The sequence below is a fragment of the Magnolia sinica genome, chromosome 12 (genome assembly GCF_029962835.1).
Source record: "Magnolia sinica isolate HGM2019 chromosome 12, MsV1, whole genome shotgun sequence".
Taxonomy (NCBI): Eukaryota; Viridiplantae; Streptophyta; class Magnoliopsida; order Magnoliales; family Magnoliaceae; genus Magnolia; species Magnolia sinica.
This window is the reverse complement of record NC_080584.1, coordinates 9,230,276-9,252,549: the sequence shown is the minus strand read 5'-3', so window position 1 is coordinate 9,252,549 and position 22,274 is coordinate 9,230,276. Positions and strand designations below refer to the sequence as shown.

General features: G+C 41.3%; 1 protein-coding gene across 1 annotated transcript in view; it reads left to right on the top strand.

Annotated features, from left to right (window-relative positions):
* The first annotated feature begins 330 nt into the window (after positions 1-330).
* Positions 331-22,274, top strand: part of LOC131220884 (probable LRR receptor-like serine/threonine-protein kinase At1g56140) — a 121,252-nt gene continuing 99,308 nt past the window's right edge. Inside the window, exon 1 of the mRNA XM_058215771.1 lies at positions 331-383. The gene's annotated coding sequence lies outside the window, so the exon portion shown is untranslated. The remainder of the gene's footprint in view (positions 384-22,274) is intronic.

The window sequence follows — 22,274 nt, the reverse complement described above, 5'->3', positions numbered from 1 at the left end:
CTTACTGATTTTTGGTTTCTTGTCATGAAATGAGCTCGTAAAACGGATGGACGGAGTGGATTTCTCAAAATCATAGCGGTGGATCCCAAACAGCATCCTTGCGCAGGAACTTCCTCCTAATACGCGTGCGTGTGGCAGCTATGTGTTCCTGAATCAGCTATGCGAAACGTAACCTTTCTTATTAATTGAGCAGTATTTTGTAAACCGATCATTATTTCATTAAAGTGCTGTCGATCTCAGTACAGATGACGTGGACCAATTAAATTCCAGAATACGGGGAGCCAGGGCGCGCTGGAAACGGAGGATCCGCACTCTTTCGGAGTGCGTATACACATCTTGTGCTTGGTAGAGAGGTCCAGCTCAGACTACAGACCTATCTGAAGGTACGTATATACCTTTGGATGCATGCATTTGAATGTGTATTTATGTGCGAAATAGTAATTATTCTCTTCTATGGGAAATTGGAATTTTACTTATATACAATAAAAGTAGCATTTGTTGGTCTTTCTGTATGATACTTTGGTTGGTGCGCGGCGGCAGCTTTAGATATTGGAATTGTTGAAGAGAGAGGGCGTGTTAGCTTTGGATACTGGAACGGTCAGAGAGAGAGAGGGAGAGAGAGAGAGAGATGGCTTTGAATAATGGAATGGTCAATGGCAGAGTGTGCGCCACTTTCACTCATTTAATATAATTGACCGGTCTCTTTTAGTTCGATGGAATTAGGAATGATTCTCAGAGAGCACGCTCTCCACTTTCACCCATTTAATATAATTGACCAGTAGTGCGTCACTTTCACCCGTTTAATAGAATTTATTAAACTGGTCGCTGTCTCTTTTGGTCCAACTAAATTAGGGGTGGATTTTCAGAGATCACGTTGTCCACTTTTACATGCTTTCAGTTTGACCGATTGTTTGTGAGTCGATTCGTTTTGGTCCAACCAAAGGATTGGTTAAGTACGGGTTTTATTTCCTAATCTTATATGAGAGTATATAAATATCCTGTTAATTGCGATTGATGTTTGAAGTATCGGTATTGTTACAAGTTTCGCTAGCTGGAGATATGGAAACAATATCGATATCACCCATAATATCGTCGATAACCTAAAATGCAGGAAACATGGGGAAAATGTAAAAATTTTCAGTAAAACTTCAGGAGATGTTAAAATACACATATTTGCATATTTAGTTATTAAAAAATTACAAAAAGAATACATGCATGGTAACTTTCCATTTAATGAGGCCTAAAAGCATGTGTCGTTGTAAGAAATCAGTCCAATCATCTCATCCATCTCATCTATCCATCCAACCATTCAATCTTCCATCCAAACATCTATCAATATCTAAGAATATCAACAACACATAATACTTTTCCAAGAAATCGTCGACAACTAGAAAGAAAACAAAATATTGTGGTCTCTATATTGTCTGTTTTGTGTTAACGACAATAACGTGATATTATTGATGTTATCATCAACAAATCGAACACTGCGTGAAACCATTTTCTAATAAACAGATTTTTTAGCGATAATATTGAAATATCACCGATACGCTATCGATACAAATGACACCTAGAAATAGTTGAAAATATTAGCGATACATTGCGATATCGATACATTAGCAATATAAGTTAAACCTGAAATTTATACTATAGAAAATGTTGCCAATATCGATACATTGGTGATACATCACCAATACCTATAATTTCTAATAATACCAGTGTTTATTGGTATTGCCGAGCTGGAGATAAAGATAATATCGGAGATAATTTTAACAATGATTGTGATTAGGGTTAGACCTAGAGTGCGAAAAGTGTAGAGACAAGGGTTTTGAGGGGAAAGCTAGGGTTTCTACGTAACTTGCTCCATCTCTTGTAACCTTCTTTTGATTATAGTGGACCAATTGTTGCTTTGTGCCGTGGTTTTTCCCCACAAGGGTTTTCTACATAAAATCTCTTGTGTTGTCTTTGTTTGCTTGGATTTTTCATTCTTTATTACTTTTTTTTATTTGATCTGAGGTTGCTTTCGCACCTAACAAGTGGTATCAGAGAGTAGGTTGGGGTATCAATTTGAATATGAAAACATGGCGTCGAAGGGATTGAATGTGAAATTTGAGACAAAGAAGTTCACATGTAAAAATAATTTTGAAATATGGAGATTGAAAATGAAAGCCCTCTGAGTTTAGCAAGGGCTGCAACATGTACTCCTTGGGAAAGCTGACGCAGGGATGGACATGATGAGGTTGATCACCGTCTTCCTTAATCGGTAAACACCTTGAATCCACAAGGTACTCTTAAATCTAAAAGAGAAAACTCTCAAATCCACAAGAAAGAAATAAATTTCTATGAAGTTTAATTGATTGAATGATAGATTTTCAAAACAAATGAGCTTAGCAGGCTTAAATAACCCTATACAAACCCTAAAACATAATAAAAAGAATCTTAGTCAAATAAGGAAACAAATTATGGTAAATGTGCAAATTTATGCCGTTTGTCTACCTGTCATCGATCGGTTGAATAGACTCAAAAACATCCAGAGACTAAAACTAAAAGTTATGTGAATTTCAACCTGTTAACACAATTTGTCAACTTGTCAACCTGTTTAAACTGGCAAAATTTGTCCAGCAACCAATCTGGAGCTTTTAGCGGAATTTTGACTTATCAACCAAATTTGTTGATCGGTCGAACTATGCTGAATTTTGCCAATTTCTCTTTCGGTCCATGTGTGTTAGGAACGTACTTGATCCACGTCCTACATCAGACCCCTCCACTTGGAAAAAACACGTCCTTGAGTTCTTCAACGGACTTGGTTCACGATACGTGTTCAACTTCCTTAGGTTCTTCAATGAACTTGGTTCACAATTCATGGTCAACTTATTCGAGTTCTTCAACAGACTTGGTTCACGATATGTATTCAACTTCAGGTGCCGACATTTATTAGCCTCTACCATGTACTCTGCAGTAGGCTTCTTTGATTTCTCCTAGACATTAGTATGAATAGTTGCTACCCAAACTACCATATTCTCCACTGCAACACTCATTCTAGGTAGTTTAGGCAATTGAAATAAGACGTGTGCAGGTTTAGGAACTCGGGCATACACAACCTCAAATTGGGCCTGGTCAGTAGATTGATTCTTTGTATTGTTGAAGACAAACTTAACTTAAGAAAGACCTATCTCTTGCATAGGGAACAATTCGTCAGGAAGTTCGGTGAGCACAATCGCCTTGAACTCCTGCAATACTGGCTTTATACCTTCTGGAATGTTCATGGATTCCATATCTGCTTTCTTTTCTACTAATGACACCATCACTCTCGTCTCCTCAAAGTGTTTGACGAAATCTTGTTCGTTTACGAGAGACTGCTCATCCACTTTAAAAGTATTGGGTTGGTTCTCTGTTTCCACAAGGGCCACACGTACACCATTGATGAATCTAACAACTTGTCGTGACTTCGTCTGGACCAGGTCGCCTCTTGCCAATAAACAATGGGCTTTCTCTACATAACCCCTCTCCGATCAATTATCCTCGCCTCTCGCCGACAAACAATAGGATTTCTCCGCATAACCCCTCATCGATCGACTATCCCGCTGACAATTTTGGCAATTACTTCATCCGAGGCCACGTGCGGGTTGGTGCCTTCTCTGTCTTGTTCGTGTGAGTTGAAGTTGGTCCCACCAAGTTAAAGCTCTGCCTTTCAACTTATAAGAGACTAATTTGACCTTCTTCTCTTTAGGGGTTTCCATGTAGTCAAAGAAATGCTTGACTTCAAGTAACCAATTGAGGAAGTCTTTGATGTGGAATTGATCGTAGAAACTGGGAAGATAGACCTTCATCCTAAATTTTTAATTCATCTAATTTTCCCAATCGCCGCCTCGTTCGAGATGTTGGACGATCATGTCATCGATCTCTTTGTCACTGGATCTCACCTCTTCAGGTGTGATTCTATGATTCACCGTCGACATCAACCCATGATAGAACAATTGCAAATTTCAGCCCCTACCATAGGCGGATCATCAACATGAACGTGAATTTTCCTTAGGGCCTCCATCATGCGATTGATGGCAGAGCCGCCGATTCTCTTGCTAAGCCATTTCAAAAGTAGCCGTTATTAAATGACAATTCCTTATAGCACTGTCCATGGGATTGCTGCTCGACCGATCATTAGAAGCCATCAATCTAAAGAGAAAGCCTCCATCTGATACCAACTGACATAGAATAATGTGATGAGGTCAATCACCATCTTCCTCGATCGATAAACACCTTGAATCCACAAGGTACTCTTGAATCCCCGAGAAAGAAATAAATTTCTAAGAAGTTTAATTGATTAAATAATAGATTTTCAAAACAAACAAGTTTAACATGCTTAAATAATCCTAAACAAACCCAAAAACATAATTAAAAGAATCCAAATCAAATAAGGAAACAAATTCTGATAAATGCGCAAATTTCTGTCGTTTGTTGACCTATCATCGACTAGTCGAGTTGATTGGTTGAACAGACTAAAAAATGTCCACAAAGGCTAAAACTAAAAACCCTTTGAATTTTGACCCATCGACACGATTTGTGGACTTGTTGAACAAGGCTCCGACCTATCGACAAGATCTGCCGACTTGTCTAAATTGTCAAAATGTCCAGCGGCCAATCTGGAATTTTTGGCAGAATTTCGACCCGTTGATCAGATTTGTCGACCGATTGAACTATTCTGAATTTTTTCGATTTCTCCTTGGGTTGCTTTTGGTCCATACGTGTTAGGAACGTGCTTGATCCACGTCCTACATTAAAAATGCATTGTTCATAATCTATGAAGGGAGAGGAATATGATGAATTTGATCAGATGGTGATTAATACAATCTAATTGTGCTTGGCTAATGATCTTCTTTATAATGTTATCGATAAGATGACTGCCACGGGCTTGTGGACAAAGTTGGGGAGCAACTACATGATGAAGTAACCCACCAATCATCAATAGTTGAAGAGACAATTTTACACTTTAAAGATGGCGGAAGGGTCTGATATCTCTGAGCATATTAATGTCTTTAAGAAGCTATTTTGCAAGTTGACAAGCATGGAGGTGAAGATTGATGAAGAACATAAAGCCTTAGTTTTTGTTGACATCTGTAACATCCTGGATTTTTACTGTTTTGGATTTCTAAAAATCCTTGAAATTTTTTTATTAATTAACTTATAATATCACTTAATGAACATTAGTACTCAATGTTAGTTTATACAGGGGTGATACCAGTAAAGAACCGCACAAGTCTGTTTAATCAACTGTAGGAAGCCAACGAATCCGCCTGATCATTTGGATAACAAGTTTAGCCCCATGATTTACTCACATAAGGCCCAAATCTAACCGACCCATTGTTAACTAATCATGACAAGCACAACCAAATTAAAGATCTAACCGAAGTCGAGTCAGATAAGGCCCGGATCTTAACCAACAGACGAAATTAACTCCATTACTCTTTTAGTCTAAAACCGACAATTTAGAGTAATCATGACTAAATCTCCACTTTCACTAGTTATAAATAGGCCACACTATGAACATATTTAATCCAAACCCTAATCATTGCCCACTAGAAATTTTAATACCTAATTCATTCCAGAAATGCCCCGATTTTCTGAACAAACTTTAGATCGCTCATTAGTGGGCCACTAGTTCCAAAACTATAGGATAATGTTCGTCTTACTGGGCTTGACGTCCATCACGGGAGTCGGACCTAGGTGCTATCCAGAACCGCTCAACTTGAGCTAAAGGACGAGTTTGTGAGAAGTGCAAATACCCTAAAGGAATGAACTAAAACTTAAGTGAATTGAGTCGTCCACTCTTATGCAAAGTTGAGGATTTCGGACTGTCGGTGTACGACCAAACTTTACCCATGGAGTAAGGATATTTTCCTGCTCATATCCGTATAGACGCGGCCCTAATCGACTATCGGTGACCGTTGAATAGACTTTTAATCATATCTATCGAGCGGCGCATCCAAATGGCGGGCCGATCATATACATACGTAGATCATCATTAGGGCCAATTATCCAACAGTGGGTATCGACTCCTACACTCCATAGTGAGCCCTAGAGCTTAGAAAGACCCTCCCATAAGTCTAGTATAGTAAAAACCTAGCCCTTGGGGCCATTTACATCAAATCTGGCATTATAAAATGGCCTTATTTGGACACCCCCTCTCCCCATACGATTTTGCCCTAGAGAAAAGAAAGAGAGAAAGAGAGAAAGAGAGAAGAGAGAAAAGGGAGAAAGAAGAAAGGAAGAAGAGAGAAAGGGAGAGTGAAGAAGGGAGAGAGTGGTTGTGTGGGTGAGGGAAATCTTGTTGCTTGTAGGGTTGGTATTTCCTCAACCAAACCAGTGGCTACTACAAAACCTTCACTAAACCTACCCATGCCAAGAAGCGGAGGTAAGAATGGTATATTCTCCCTTTAATAGAGTAACCTAGTGTAGATTTTTAAGCATTAATGTTGCCTTTCTTGATTTTGATTTAGGAATTGGCAGTTTACCTAAATCCACAAACCCTAAGATCTCAAATAATGAAAATCTCCTCTTAAGGTGCGGACTATTATCCTTAGGTGGCCTAACACCAATTTTATTACGAATCTATTTTGATTGCTTGGATGATGTATTTGGAGAATCTAGAGAAACATGGGAATCGTATGATTATTGGAATTGTATAGAATTGTATGTTTTAGTTCTCATATGATGTTGTTTTTGCCTCTCACATGATTTAGTACAAATGGATGAATACATGTTTATGTCTTATTTGATTTTTCTCATATGGTGTTGCTTCATAGCATGTATGATTCATTAACTCTTGTACATTTTGATTCTTTGAGATGCAGGAAGTGCTTAACTTCCCCACTAACCCACACGACTTACATGCACCTTGTTCATGATGATGTAGCCTGCTTGTTAGGAGTATCTGAATCGTATGTTAAGATGTATGAAACCATGAACTGTTAAGCTAGTTGATAACCATGATAGTTGGCATGTTATGGATCACCGTCAAACCCTTTAGTTGGTCAGGAACATGAGGAGAGACGGTAGTCTCATTGGTAGGACTATTCTAAGACTAAACTCGCGGATTGGGCGGGTGCGTAGGGGCGACAGTAGTTCGACTACATGGGTCTCTTACACCCAATGTCGTTCGTCACGTGCTCGCCTGACTTGTGTAGTTTAGCCTATTTACTAGCCAATCTTGATTGTTAACCCTATTTGCTCACATATGTATGGAACCTGAAACACCTTACAACCATTGTAGCCTATCGATAACCACTTGAAGCCGATCTACCACCTCGTAAGCCGGACATGGTGGAATGGGACACTGTGGTCGAGCTGTCTGTTTACATTGGGGTGATGTGCCTCCCCGTAGTGATCGCGAGCGATCCCTTTCTTAACACTCCCCATGTGCTTAAAGTCAGGGATGGGGAACCCGATGGGATCAAGGATCGCGGTGTCCTGGCCTCGCACTTTGAGCAGCCTTGGCATTGCGATCAGTTGAGGGCATTGATACGTGGGGTGTATCAGATTTCTTAACCTACTTGATGAATGGACTTAACTAAGAACTTTGCTAACATGATCACATTGCATCGCACTAGTTAGGATGGCGACTCGGCGGTCGAGGTCGCTCTGAGGGAGTGTTGATCATACGCGATCGTTAGATGGAGTCGCTCGAGAGAGTATTGTGGCGAGGGCATGCATCATATCATCCGTCATGCATGCGCATTAATAAGATTAGTTAGGTGTTTATGAATGATTATTTTTCATTAAATTCATAATACGAATGATGCCTGTTACAACGTAAGACTAATAGCACCCACTAAGTTGATCACTCACTTTCACTCTAGGACGGTGTTTTAAAATACCAACTAGACTCTTCCGTAGATGCAGGTGATGCAGAGTATGAGGAGCCTGATGGTGCGAGTCTTGATGAGGAGGATGAGCTGTCTTACTTTCAGCTGATGGGCAGCTGTCCATTGGCTTGATAGGCAGGATTTGGATCGCTGAGGAATGGGCTCAGCGCTATTCTTTTTGGACATATCATTCTTTTTGTGATTTTTGTTGGGCAACACCTTGTGTGACCCATTGATATTATTTTGGACTTGTATACATTTAGCCTCTTTCATTTCAGTAGACTAGTTGTGGTTGTGCTTCATGTTTCAAGAAATTTCATACTGCGCATTTAAACCTGATTAAACGCAAATTAGTAAAAATCGGTTATAAGTGATACCCGGGAACTTGGAAGTTGAGTATATACACGACCCCCAATTTTCAGAGTATTACAACATCTCTCCCGGAGTCCTATAAGTATTTGGTTAATACTCTTTGCTATGGTAAGGATACCTTGGACGTCAAGATTGTTATTTCAACCTTTAAGTCGAAGCAATTGAGAATGAAGAGCGGAGGGGAATGTACTTCTACAGTATATTGTTTGCTCAAGGAAGACCGTCTAAGCGAGAGAAGGAGGAGTCACGATCTAGATCAAAGTCAAAAGGCAAAGATGAGTTAAAGTGCTGGAATTGTCAGAGGGTGGGACATATGAAGGACTGTCAATATCCCAAAACTCATAAGGAGGTTAAATTAGATGATTCACAGAAGGAAACCAATTCATCAAAATCTGATGAAGGATTAGATGGTTATGACGTGTTGTCAGTGTCCAAGATCGGTAACTTCTATCAAGAGCGGATTTTGGATATGGGTGCATCATACCATATGTGTGCTTAACGGAATTGGTTCACCACATATAGTGAGTATGATGATGGCCTGATGCTTTTGGGCGATGATCGTGCCTGTAAGATGGTCAGAATAGTTTGGTTCACATCAAGATGTTTGATGGGGTGAAGCATACTCTGACAGATGTGAGGCATGTTATAGATTTGAGGAAGAATATAATCTCTCTAGGAGTTGTAGATGCACTTGGATGCAAGTTTCCCATTACGAAGGTGACCCAAAGGTTTCAAAAGGGACACTCAAGATTATTGAACTACAAAGGAGTGAAAATCTTTACAAGTTGATCAGGAATACTACATCGGGTGAAGTTGGAGTGTTTGTAGTGAAGTTCACATCAGCACATTTGTGGCATGTACACCTAGGCCATATGAGCGAGTGAAATATGAAGGTACTTCTCGATCATCGTTTAATTCTTAATTTTGAAAGTTTTGATTTAAACATATGTGGGCATTACATATATGGGAAACAATCAAGGTTATGCTCTAAAATCAGAAAGCATGATAGTAAAGGTCAACTAGGCTATGTGCATTTGAATGTGTGTGGGGGCCGTCGCCTATTACTTCTGGAGGGTCATCATTCTTTGTTACATTCATTGAGGACCTCTTTAGTAAGGTTTGAGTTTACTTTCTGAAGTATAAATTCAATGTTTTCTCCACTTTTAAGACTTGGAAAGCAATGGCAGAAAATTAGACAAGTTAGAAAGTGAAAATTCTAAGGACAGATAACGACCGTGAATTAACTTAGAGGGAATTTAATCAATATTGCAAGAGTGAGGGGGTTGTAAGGCACAACATAGTGAGTCATACGCCAGATCATAATGGTGTAGCTGCATGTATGAATTAGACTTTTTTAGAAAGGGGCTCAGATAATGTTGACTAATTCTGAGTTGGTTAAGGAGCTATGGCCTGAAGCCATCTCTATGGCTTGTGATCAAACCCATGGGTTGACAACCCCAAGTATAGGGTTACGGTGTAGTAATAACTCGGTAAGACTGAGGTCAATCCACAGAGACTTTGGTGAGAATACACTAAGAACTAATATAAGGATAGCAGTTGTTTTGAATTTTTAGTCCAGCGAAATTGAAAGGTTTTAAACAATCAATAACAATGACTAGGATTCAGGAATCCACAATCAATGGAATATGAACTTAATTAATCTTCTCGAGTTGATAACTCTACTAGAGCTGGATTCTTATCCGTTCTAGTCAGAAGATAAAACAATAATATCAATTATAAACATCCAATATAGATTAAAATCATGATAGGCTTGATCTCTCATGAAGATCTAGGTAATCACATCGTAGGGAATTGAAAGCATGCAATGTACCTAGACGCGACAATTGATCAATCAACTTTATAGATTGATTCCTTTTCTAACCTAAGAATTCAGTCACTTCCAATAACAATTCAATATAAATAACTAAAACTTTCATTGAAAATGAATTTAAACTTCAAATATCGATTAAAAGGTTCATCCCTTAGCCTTAGATAGGAGATTAGCCAAACATGACTAATTTTTAAACAAAAACAAAAGAAAAACGTGAAAAACAAACTATAAGCGAATGATTGAAGTAGAAGGACAGTTCCAAAGAAGCTCCACCGCCTCTAGGTCTCTCCTTTAAGTCCTAATTCGTCCCTAGAAGAACACCTCCTTAAATAAACTAAATTCGCACTGACTTTGTAGTGACTTAAAAAATTCGTACTTTATTACACTTCAGTTGCACCGACGATAACCTTCGGTCACAGCCGAATTTCCTTAAATCCCTTCTGAAGTCTCTGTCTCCCTCAGGTCATACCGAACCTAACTTGGTCGGACCAACTGTCGAGCTAAATTATCTTTGAAAATGACTATTTCTTGGTAGACTGTTCTAAGTACTTTCAGTCAAATTGAACCAACCTCAGGTGGGATCGAACAGTCTGTTATTTTTGTTATTGAACTTTATGATTTTTTTAATTTTTTCTCCATCTTTTGTACTTGGTTTGCTTAGATCTTTAGCACATGAATTCTTCAATAATGACCTCCAAACATCCAAGTCTTCACTTGATTAGTCTTTGAGCATTAATCCTTCTTCTTAAGCACAATTTCATCTTTGTCTTTCAAATTACCTCGTGTGTACAAAACATATGTTAGTGAATCAATTTAGCACTTGAATGCATGGAAACTAATGCAATTGAGAGGATAAATATATACTATTTAGACATTGTCAGCTTGCTATTTCATAAATTGATCTTCATCTACAACTTTTGGTTACAAAATTTTAAAAGAAATATGGAGTGGTCAGGTATTTGATTACTCGGGGCTGCAGATATTTAGTTGTGATGCTTATCTCATGTATTGTCAATTAAGAAAGATAAAATCGACCAAATGGCTAAGAAGTGTACTTTTGCCGGGACGTCAGGTTTGATGAAGGTTCCTTATTTCAGAAGAATGAGCACAAGAAAAATCAATTGTTGATGTTAATACAGACAAGGGTGAAACACTTGAAGAACCTGAACTATAAGTAGAGGTATTAGAAGAGGTGGAGTAGCCACCTATCAAGAGAAATTCACTAAGGGATCGTAGGGTACTGTTGAGATATAAGCATGATTCAAATGTTGCATTTGCTCTCATAACAGATGGGGGATCCATCTAGTTTTGAAGAAGCATTAAAAGATAGAGATGTAAAGAGGTGCATGGTAGTGATGCATGATGAGATAGACTCTCTATATAAAAATCAAACATGGAAGCTGGTGGAGTTACCTTGAAAGTGGTTTACGTGAAGAATTTGGATAAGTACAAGACTATATTAGTAGCGAAGGGTTATGCTCAAAAGGAGGGTACCCACTTTGATGAGATATTCACACCAGTGGTAAAGCAAATATCTATTAGATTTATATTTTCTTTGGTTGCCCAATACAATCTGGAACTAGAATAGTTAGATATGAAGACTACATTTCTACATAGGGAATTAGAAGAGCAGATCTACATGAAGCAACCTGAAGGGTTCGGGGTGCTAGGAAAGGAGAATTCAGTTTGTAGGTTGAAGAGGTCGTTGTATGGCCTGAAATAGTCGCCTGGGTAGTGATATAAGAAATTTAATTCTTTCATATTTAGTCAGCAGTATATCAAAAGTCAATTTGATCATTGTGTTTATTTTGGAGCACTGAGTGACAATGAATTCATTTTCTGGTGTTGTATGTTGATGATATGCTTATTGCTAGCCATAACATGTTTGAAATCAACATATTAAAGGCCGAATTATCTAGGACATAGAGACAAAAAAAGGACTGGACTATGGTTGTCTCAGGAGGAATATCTTGAGAAGGTCTTAGTCGAGTTTCGACTGAAAAAGGAAAAACCGGTTAGCACTCTCCACGCTGCTCACTTTTAGCTTTCTTCGAAGATCTGTCATATGTCAAATGAAAAAAGTGGTATATATCTCATGTACTTACTCGAGTGCGGTTGGCAATCTTATGTATACCATAGTTTGTACTAGACCGGATGTTTCACATATGGTGGGTGTTGTAAGCAAATATATGTCAAACTCCATTCCATGGTCTATACTAGATCGGATATTTCACACGCGGTGGGTGTTGTGAGCAAATACATATCAAACTCCAATAAGCAAACATTGGGAGGCAGTGAACTTGTTACTTCGTTCCATATGAGGTACGAGGAACTAAGTCTTGACATTCAAAAATTTTGAAGAGAGGCTTGTAATCTATGCGGATGCAGATTATGCTGGGAATGTGGATAATAGAAGGTCGACTTTCGATTACTCGTTTGTGTTAACAGGTGGAGTTATCAGTTGAATGTCGAAGCTTAAGTTTGTGGTTGCTCTTTCCACAACCAAAGCTGAATACCCAACAGTGACAAAAGCATTCAAGGAAGTTATTTGGTTGAAAAGGATGATGAATGAGTTAGGGCTTCAGTAGGACGCCATGCCTGTTTATTGTGACAGAGAGAGCCCAATAAATTTTGGCGAGTAACTCAGTGTATCAATCCCGGACTAAATACATTGATGTTCGTCATCACTTTATCTAGTAGATGTTAGAGGAAAGAGATGTCACTCTTAAGATGATTCACACTAGTGACAATCTGATGGACATGCTTATGAAGGTGTTTCTACAAAGAAATTCAAGTTTTACTCGACATCTCTGGGCCTAGCAAAGAAGAAATGAAGATAGAGTGTGTACGAAGTGATGATGACATTATTTTGAAGATAATTAGAGATGATAATAGCAGCTTGGAGCAGTGGAGTTGGAGGATTAAAGGCACAGTTGAGATTGTTGATTGAGTGCCTTTAATGTAGTATATAGAAGCCCTCTCTTGGTTTGACTAGTGTATCTTTCGGTTCGATTAAATTAGGGGTGGATTCTTAGAGAGCATTCTACCCACTTTTGGACGTTTTCTGTTTGACCGAGGCTATGTGAGTCGGTTTGTTTGGGTTTGACAGAAGGTCCCATCAGTTCGACCGACAGAATACGTAAGTGTGGGTTTTATTTCCAAATCTTGTACAGGAGTGTATAATTATCCTTTTAATTGCAATTATAATTAGAGTTAGAGTGCGAAAAGTGTAGAGACTGGGGTTTTGGGGAGAAAGCTAGGGTTTCTACGATAAGTTGTTCCTTCTTTCGTAACCATCTTCTGATTATAGTGGATTCATCGTCGCTTTGTGCCATGTGTTTTTTTTTAAAATATCCTACTTTTTTCGTTCAATAAAAGAGATATATATGGCTCTAGACATTCAAGCTTCCTCGAGAAAAAAGGACCTGAGCGAAGCCTATTGTAGGGAGAGAGACCGAAAAAGAACTATAAGAAAAATAGAAACAAAAAGGGGTGGGGCCATGAAGAGAAAAGGCCAGACCGAATCGAACACGACTCAATCTAACTAGGATCTAATCACCCCAAGGCCCACTCTATCTTGGAAGATGTTACCCCTGACCTAGCACAGGAGAAGGTTGACATCACGGACCATCGAAAAAGCTTGAGAAACATTACTCAATCGGGCCATGCCATCTACAGGTTCATTTCCTTCCTTGTAAATGTGAACAAAATTTAGTTGGCCCTGAGATCTATATCTCTGAATTCTGGCTAACCGGAATTCTCATTTCCAACCCAGGCTAACAGACCCATTCAACAAGATGATAACCAGTTTGGAGTCGGATTCCACCACAACTTTAGGTAGACTTAAATTGAAACAGATAGCCAGACCATCATGTACTGCCTGGAGTTCCGCATTAGTGTTGGAACCTACTCCATAACCAATTGCGAACGCAAAAATGAAACCACCTTTATCATCCCTATAGACGCCCCCACCTCTAGAAAGGCCTGGGTTTCCTCTAGGCAACCCATCGACATTAAGCTTCACCTAACCAGGATTTGGATTCACCCATTTTACAAACCTCGGGGGCCTATCAAAGGTGGGAGTTGCAGCAATCCGAAGCTCGGCCCCGACCTCTAAGTTTAGCTGCTTGACTAACTGACTAGGGGGCTGGATGGCAATGAGAATGAGCCACCTTCTGATATTGGCAATTACGATCTCCACCGAGATTAACTTCCATTAAATCTGGCCGAGTTTCTGGATTTCCAGATCTCCCAGAGAATAATACATGGGGCTAGCTTTTGAAGCATCAACGTTCAACTAGAAATGGGGGAGGAGCTCCACTAATGATATATTTTCGATTCAATAGATAGATTCCCCCTGTTAGAAATTCCAAAAAGGGCCTGAAAATGATCCCAACACGCAGCAGCGACAAAGCTTATAAGAAAAAGATGGTTGGTGGATTCACTGGAGTAACGCCTGGGTGTACCTTGAAGACAACAATCACACCTGGAAGCAATCTGGACTCCCCGACTCTAAACCGCCTCTTCTTCTGGGACCATCTTCATTAGGATTTTTCAAGTAAACATGGAAATCCTAGGGGGACGCTTAGTGTGCCAAACCCATCTTGACCATGCTCTGTGGGGACTAGAGGTGTACACGAGTCAAGCCGAGACGAGCTTTACCTAGCTCGTGCTTGACTCAGATAGCTTAAGTCTCAACTCATGCTCGGCTCGGATCGGCCTTCAAACTTGGAACAACAGCTTGTGTTCGGCTCGGCCAGCAACTCGGTCTACTTCGAGCTGAGTTTTCGAGTCGATTTCAAGTTTGAGTCTTCGAGCTGGTTTTGAGTTCGAGCTTTCGAGCTGAAAAAAATGGAGAGAGGGGAGGAGAGGACTCACTTTCAGATGTCGCTCGTCCGGACAGACGCCGAAAGGAGATTATTCGCACGACGATTTGGGCGAATGGATGGACGATGCTATTTGTGTGAACGGACGGCCGAAAGGCGACAAATAGGTTAGGGACTAAGGGTTGCTAGCTGATTTGGGTGAAATGGGAAGATGGGCGATGGCTAATGGGCGACTTGGGAGTTGGGTGGCTGGCTAGGACGCTGGGTTAAGGTTAGGGTCTGGGTCATCAGGGACTTAAGCGAACTGAAATGAAGTAAAGGGAATGATTTTTTTTTTAAAAAAAAAAACTTATATATATTAGGAAAACTCAATCTAAGTTGAGTTCGAGCTGAGTCGAGCTAAGTCCAGCTCAGACTCGACTCGAATTGTTCTGAGCTCATAAAAAATGGCTCGACTCGATTCGAACACAGTTTCAATCTGAGTCGAGTCGAGCTTTTCTAAGTCGATCCGAGCGAGCTAACTCAACTCATGTACAACTCTAGTGGGGATTACGCAGTTTTCTCAACTCTCAGGTGGAGAGGACTGAGAAAACTCCCGAAGGAGTGAGGGGCCAGATGGGCCTGTCAGGGACATCTGAGAGACAGAAACCTTCCTGGAATATAAAATCAACTACTTGTTGGGGGAGGAAATTAAAAACTGAAGATGGGGAAAAGAGCCATAATGTCCTAGAGCATCTTGAACTTTGGAGGAGAGAAGGCTGGCAGGGATCGGCGAGTTGGCCAGGCGGAGCAGAGGACCGAGGCCCGTCCAATTGTTGAGCCAGAATCTGCAATTGCCCTGCCCGATCTGTAAGTGCAGGTTCGACTCCAGCAATGGCAACAAACCATGAGTACTTTTCCACAAAGGAGAGGCTAATGAGGTTGGACTTGACAAACCCAGGGAGGAGAGGCTGAGGCTATACTTAGCTGACATAAAGTTGCTTGCTTTAAAGGCTGACCTCCTCCTTAAACTTCACTTCCCATCCTAGCTTCATCTTGAGGGCCTTCATAAATTCGGAAAGCCTCCTAATACCCAGCTCACCTTCACCTTTAGGTAACCAAATGATTTTCCAACCCTTCCAATGAAGCTTCTTCTTGCCTTCAGACCAGCCCCACAGGAAGTTAGTAAACAGTTTCTCCAATGCCGCAATGACTTGGGCCAACAAATGAGAAGCAGCCATCGAGTGAACCGGGATACTCCCAAGAACATGTTTGTAACGCCCCGAATTTCAGGGGCCGAGTAGGAACTCGGTTCCTGAATTCCCGAGTGCCACGTGTGCCCTAACGGGCTTCAGATTCCAATGCATTTGAGTTTATTCATAAGCAATGAGGGGTTTAACAAACCATAAAGCACGAGAATATCAAAAATGTAAATACAAACCGCTAACATATAAAATATCAAAAAATACAGTGCTAAGAAAATATAAACAAGGAACTAGTCCCACCCAAATAATATGCCGAAATGACTAGGGTCGTGGCCCATGTCCCATTACTGTCCAAACATAACTAGAAGAAATCGCTGAAAGTCTGGTAGTACGGTCGCTCCTCCTCATCATTCGGCTGGCATCCTCCATGCATCCAGCTCCATCAACCCTACATCTATGACAGGTTCTAGTTGGTGTTTTAAAACACCGTCCCAGAGTGGGAGTGAGTGATCAACTCAGTGGTACCATTAACTATAAGTTACACAAATTATCATACACAAGAGTAAATTTAGTAAAAATCATACATTCACATAACCCTAAATACTCAGGTTAATGCAAATACATGATTTAATGATATGATGCATACCTCTCACCACAACACTCCCTCTTGTGACACCATTTAATGTTCGCGAACCAACACTCCCTCAAGCGACCTCGACTGTCGAATCACAAAAGTAACCAATGCATGTAATGCACATGTTAGCCGAGTTGATTAATTAAGTTCATTCATCCAGGAGGTTAGGGAAACCGAGATTCCCTGACGAATCGTTGCCCTAATCCAATCACACGACTCTAATGGTCGTGTCCACATAGCTCTCGCGATCCTTAACCCTTGTGGGTTCGTCATTCCCATAGTTTTAAGCTTATATGAAAATAATTAGGACATTAATTTCTGCTCATGGTCACTACGTCGAGGCTCGTCACCCCAGCGTAGGCTAACAGCTTGGGAATGGTGTCTCATACCACCATTCCCAGCTCACAAGTCCGTGGTGCTCACTGGTGACTTCGGGGAGGATCGTCACCCCAATATAGGCCGACAGCACGAGCATAGCGTCCCATACTACCATCCCCGGCTTATGAGTCTTCTGGGTGGCAAATCATGATTTTCAATGGGCGCAAGGGTTACAGGGTATCTTAGGTTCCAACAGGCATGTGCAAACATGGTTAAAATACAAGGATGGCCAACCAGTGGACTAATTCGCCCCCACGAGACAAATCATAGACTGTACAGCCTGAGAAAAATGTCTCGTGTAGTCCAACTACAGCCGACAATTCACCCGTAGGCAGACCCAACGGAAAGTTTGCCCAAGGAATTCCGGTTGATTGGGCAATCTATAAAGGGATATGAGTGGAAGTATATAGTACGTATTCAACAAAATTTTAGGAGCTATTTTAGCAAACAAAACAGCATGTTCTGACTCCCGACAATATGGACAGCAATACACCTAACTTTCATCATTTCATTTTAAGGTACCCACATATAACATGCAAATCAACAAGCAACATATAATATACAAATCAGCAACAAATCATACCTCATACAGATCAGCAACAATCATGTAAATTACAAATTAGCAACCAACATATGACATACAAACTAGCAATCAACACGTAACACACGAACCAGTTATATTTGGGGAATTGTACTCAAAATTTCTTAAATTTGACTGACAAATTAGCAATCTACACATCAAGATATACTCAGGAACTAATCCTCTTTCTCAAATTTGGAGAAATCCTATGCATATGTTCTAAGACAAGATATATTTAAAATTCAGCAACATGCATTCACATTCACCACACAAAATCACTACGATCTACGCTAGGCACGATAACTGGCCACCTAGAGGTAATAGTTTGCACCTATTGTCGATTGGGGGTTCTTGGAGTCGTTCTAGCGCCGACGGGTTCGTAAACTTGATGTGCTGAAACCCTTGGACTGAACGTAGCTCAATCCTATGGTGATCAATTCAAAGTTTCTGACAATGTGGAGATGATTGTGTGGGAAATTTTAGTCCCCAAGCACCACATGCACCCACACCTCTCTCTCTCTCTCTCAACTATTGGAAATGGCTGAAAATGAGGAAGAGAGGACTGAAATGGGTTATATACCCTGAAATTAAATCAATTGGCCCCAGGTTCTGATAATTTCCTTAAACAGCCTTATGGGACCCATTTCTGGCTGTTAGGGCTACCCTGATGCCCCCTGGCCCATATAATTTATGGAATAGGTGTACAATGGCCCGATAAAGGGTTGTACAAAGTTTGACAGCAAACAGACACGAGGTTTTATTGCAAAGGTCCGATTTGGGAACAACAGTCACCATTTCTCGATCGAGGGTTAGATTTGGCGGACGAGTATAGGGAATATCTTCAACCTATGGTGAAAATTTGGATAGAATTCGACGGTTGAAATGTCCTAATTTATTATCTTAAGTAGCAGGGCCATTTGTTTTAAAATTCAAATTTTTGGCCAATAATTGGGAGAGTTGCATTTTACAAGTGCCAACTGGATGACGCAAATCGTCTGTTTCAAGGCATCTTTTGAGTCCATCATTCGCGATGGACCACAAACCCAGTAAGATGATCATTACTCTATAATTTTGGAACTAGTGGCCCACTAACGAGCAGTTTAGAGCTTGTTCAGCTAATCGGGGCATTTCTGAAATAAATTGGATAGGGAGATTTCTTGGACACAGTTGTTGAGGTGTGGATTCACTAAGTTCACAGTATGGCCTATTCAAAATTAGTGAAAATGGTGATTCGGTCATGATCACTCTAAACCGTCGGTTTTAGGCTAAAAGAGTAACTGGGTTGATTTGGTCCATTAGTCAAGATCCAGGCCATAGTTGACTCGGCTTTGGGTAGATCTTTAAATTAATTACTATTGTCTTGATTAGTCAGTGGTAGGTCAGCCAGATTTAGGCCCTATGTGAACAAATCATGGGGCTAAACTTGATTTTTAAGTGATTGGTTGGATTCATTGGTTTTCTACGGTTGATCAATCTTATTTGTATGGTTCTTTAATGGTACCAACTGCGTATAAGCTCATCTTAAGATTCAAGGGTCAGTAAGTGACGACGTAGCTAGTTATAAAAAAAGAGAAAATTTTAAGGATATTTGGCAATTCAAAATAGCAAAAATTCAGGGTGTTATAATGTTGGGCCAAGACAAGCCTTTCGGCTTAAGGTAGGCATCTCGCCTGCCATCCATTGATGCGGCCCTGTACTTTATCAATTAGTGACTAGAAATCACTTACCTTCATCTTATCGAAAGCTAGGGGAACTCCCAGGTAAGTTAGACCAGAAGTGGCCTTGATAATGCCAAGTAATCTCTTAATGGATCTGACCCTAGGCGAAGGGAGCTTGGCTGAATAGAAGAGGGCACTCTTACGGGGGTTGATCTTTTGGCCTGAAGCACGTTGATATGATTTAAGAAAATCTAGGACGGTCTTGAGAGAGCTTTGACTACTGTTGAGGAAAAGAAGAGTGTCGTCAGCATATAGAGGGTGAGACACCCGCAGACAGCCCCTTCTAAGTTTGAAAGGAGTACACAAACCCTTATCCAACAAATTAGATAGCCCTCTGCTAAGGACTTTAGCCGCTAGGACGAACAAACTTAGAGATAGGGGATCACCCTGACGGATCCCTCTAGACGACTTGAAGAAGCCCGCTGCCTTGCTGTTAATAAGAACTGAAAACCAAGCATTGCCCTAACATTTTTCTACAAGCTCAATCCAAGAATTTGTAAACCCAAACTTCGACAACACTCGCTTTAAAATTTTCCAATCCAACCTACCGTAGGCCTTCTCCATGTCTAACTTGAGGATGATGTTACCTCCACGCATCTTCCTGTTAATCTCCCTGACCAATTCTTGAGCTAGAGCAATACTTTCCACCATCGATCTACCACAGATGAAGGCCCCGTGCTCGGCAGAGATGAGGGAGGGTAGCACCACGCTCAGCCTAAACACTATGTGTAAGACCCGTATCCTATACTATACAGTTCCATAGGCTTCCGTGGTCCTCCCTGTCGAATTCTGGCAACCCTCGACTTGATTCGATGTTTGCGCCCAATCCTAAGCCGAGACCTACATACTGAAGTCGGCTTGACCTGAAACTTGTACCTTAACGACCGCGCCGTCGTCGTGGTTCTAATGCTATGACTCACGCTCCGATCTGATACCCGAGTCAGGAGATGTGGGCCTGTGTTCATTCTGAGGAAACCCTGTATGTTACGAATTTCGAGAGAATCTCTACGACATGTCACATTAAATCAAGTCAAGTACACAAACCCATACCCCATGCCACCTCACCCAACCATAAGTAGAAGTAACCATCACTCTTTTTCCCTAAGGCAACTCTCTCTCTCTCTCTCTCTCTCTCTCTCTCTCTCCACCTATCCCTCTCTCACCCAAATTTCAACCAAGCCCATCCCTTTTCTTACACACCCATCACTCTCTCCCTACATCACTTATCTCTCTCTCATTTCTCTCTCTTTCCAAGCAATTCTCAAGAGAGATTCAACGTCCCCATCTCCATGAGAGGAGCTTTGTGTGGCTCACCCCCTACCACTCAATCCTACCCTTCAAAGCCGATCTCAACCGTTAAAATCTACCCCTTGGAGCTCTAGATCGCATCGGTGGAAGGAGGAAGTCCGATCAAAGGTGGGTGTTTATAGCGTTTGATTTTAATGTAGGGTCCACATGATTTGGGACCCACTTGATGTATGCATTGTATAGGGAGGGCCCATAGTGGCAGGGTCCCTCCCCTTCATTGATTTCTCTCTTTTTCTCTATCTCTCTCTCTTGTGATGGGCATGGCCCATTTGATCCACACCATACCACTGTGTGGACCCACCTTTATGTCAGTTGATCTCCACCATCCAATGGAAGGATGGTGGGACCCACCAAATGTATTGCTTCCTCCAGCCGTCCATTTGTTGGAGCGTGTGGACCCAACTAGGGCCCATAGTGGCTGGAGCACTACACCCAGCAATGTAGCTGCTGTAGTTGGCGTTAGCAATTTTGGTGGGACCCATACCATGATGTATATGTTTCATCCGCACCATCCAGCAGATCTGGATGGTAGGCCACACCTCGCTTGCATGGATTTTATCCCTGCCGTCCATCCGTTCTGGACTGGCAGGACCCACCTTGAAGTATTTATTTTATACCCACTCCGTCCATTTGCAGGGGGGTCCCACCCTACATGTGTGTTCAGCACCATCCAGGCTACTGGACGGTGGGACACCCACCTATGATGTATGTGTTTTGTCCCTATGTGGGCACCATGATATATGTGTTTTCCCTTACTGCACAGCAGCCGTGGGATCCACACGCATGTGGAAAACCACGTGGAGCGTGTGATTTATCAATGCCGCCCATCCATTTTAGACCCTTGCCGTCCACCTGTTTTGCATCCCCACCGTCCATATTACTGGACGGTGGGCCATAGCATGATGTATGTGTCCACGTCGTCTGTACATCAGGCGTGGATGCACTTGATGGGCGTGTGTATCCACACCATCCATCCAATGAAATGGATGCAAACATCTAGTGGAAACCACCTTGGTGTACGTGTTTTATCCACAACCATTCATACATTTTGCTGGTGGGTCCCACACATGGACCCACCTGCCACGTGGGCCTGCTTTGAATGTAAGCAGACTGGCTGGCTACCGTACACCAGCTATGTTGCTGCTAATGTGGAAAAATCCACACCGTCTGTCCATTTGTGGCCCCATTCGCTGCACGTGTGCAGCACCCACACCGTTCATCTGTTGTGCAGGAGCCACTGTGATGTATTTATTTCATCCACGTCGTCCATCTGTGGGGCCCCTCATGATATATGGGTTATATTCCCACCGTCCATTTGCATGAACATCCTACTGGTGGTGTGGGACACACCGAGATGTATGGGTCTTATTCACACCGTCCAAACGGTGGGACTTATCTTAATGCTTGAGTCTACCACGCTGTCCATCCAATTTTTTGGGATGAGGCCCACCTATGTGTGTGTAGTGGGGTGCACCATGATGAATGTGTTTCAACCACACTGTCCATCTGTTTTGTTAGACCTTGGGCTGCCCCATCAGGCCTACTTGATATATATGAGGCCCACTTGTTGTATGAGGCCCGCCTTGA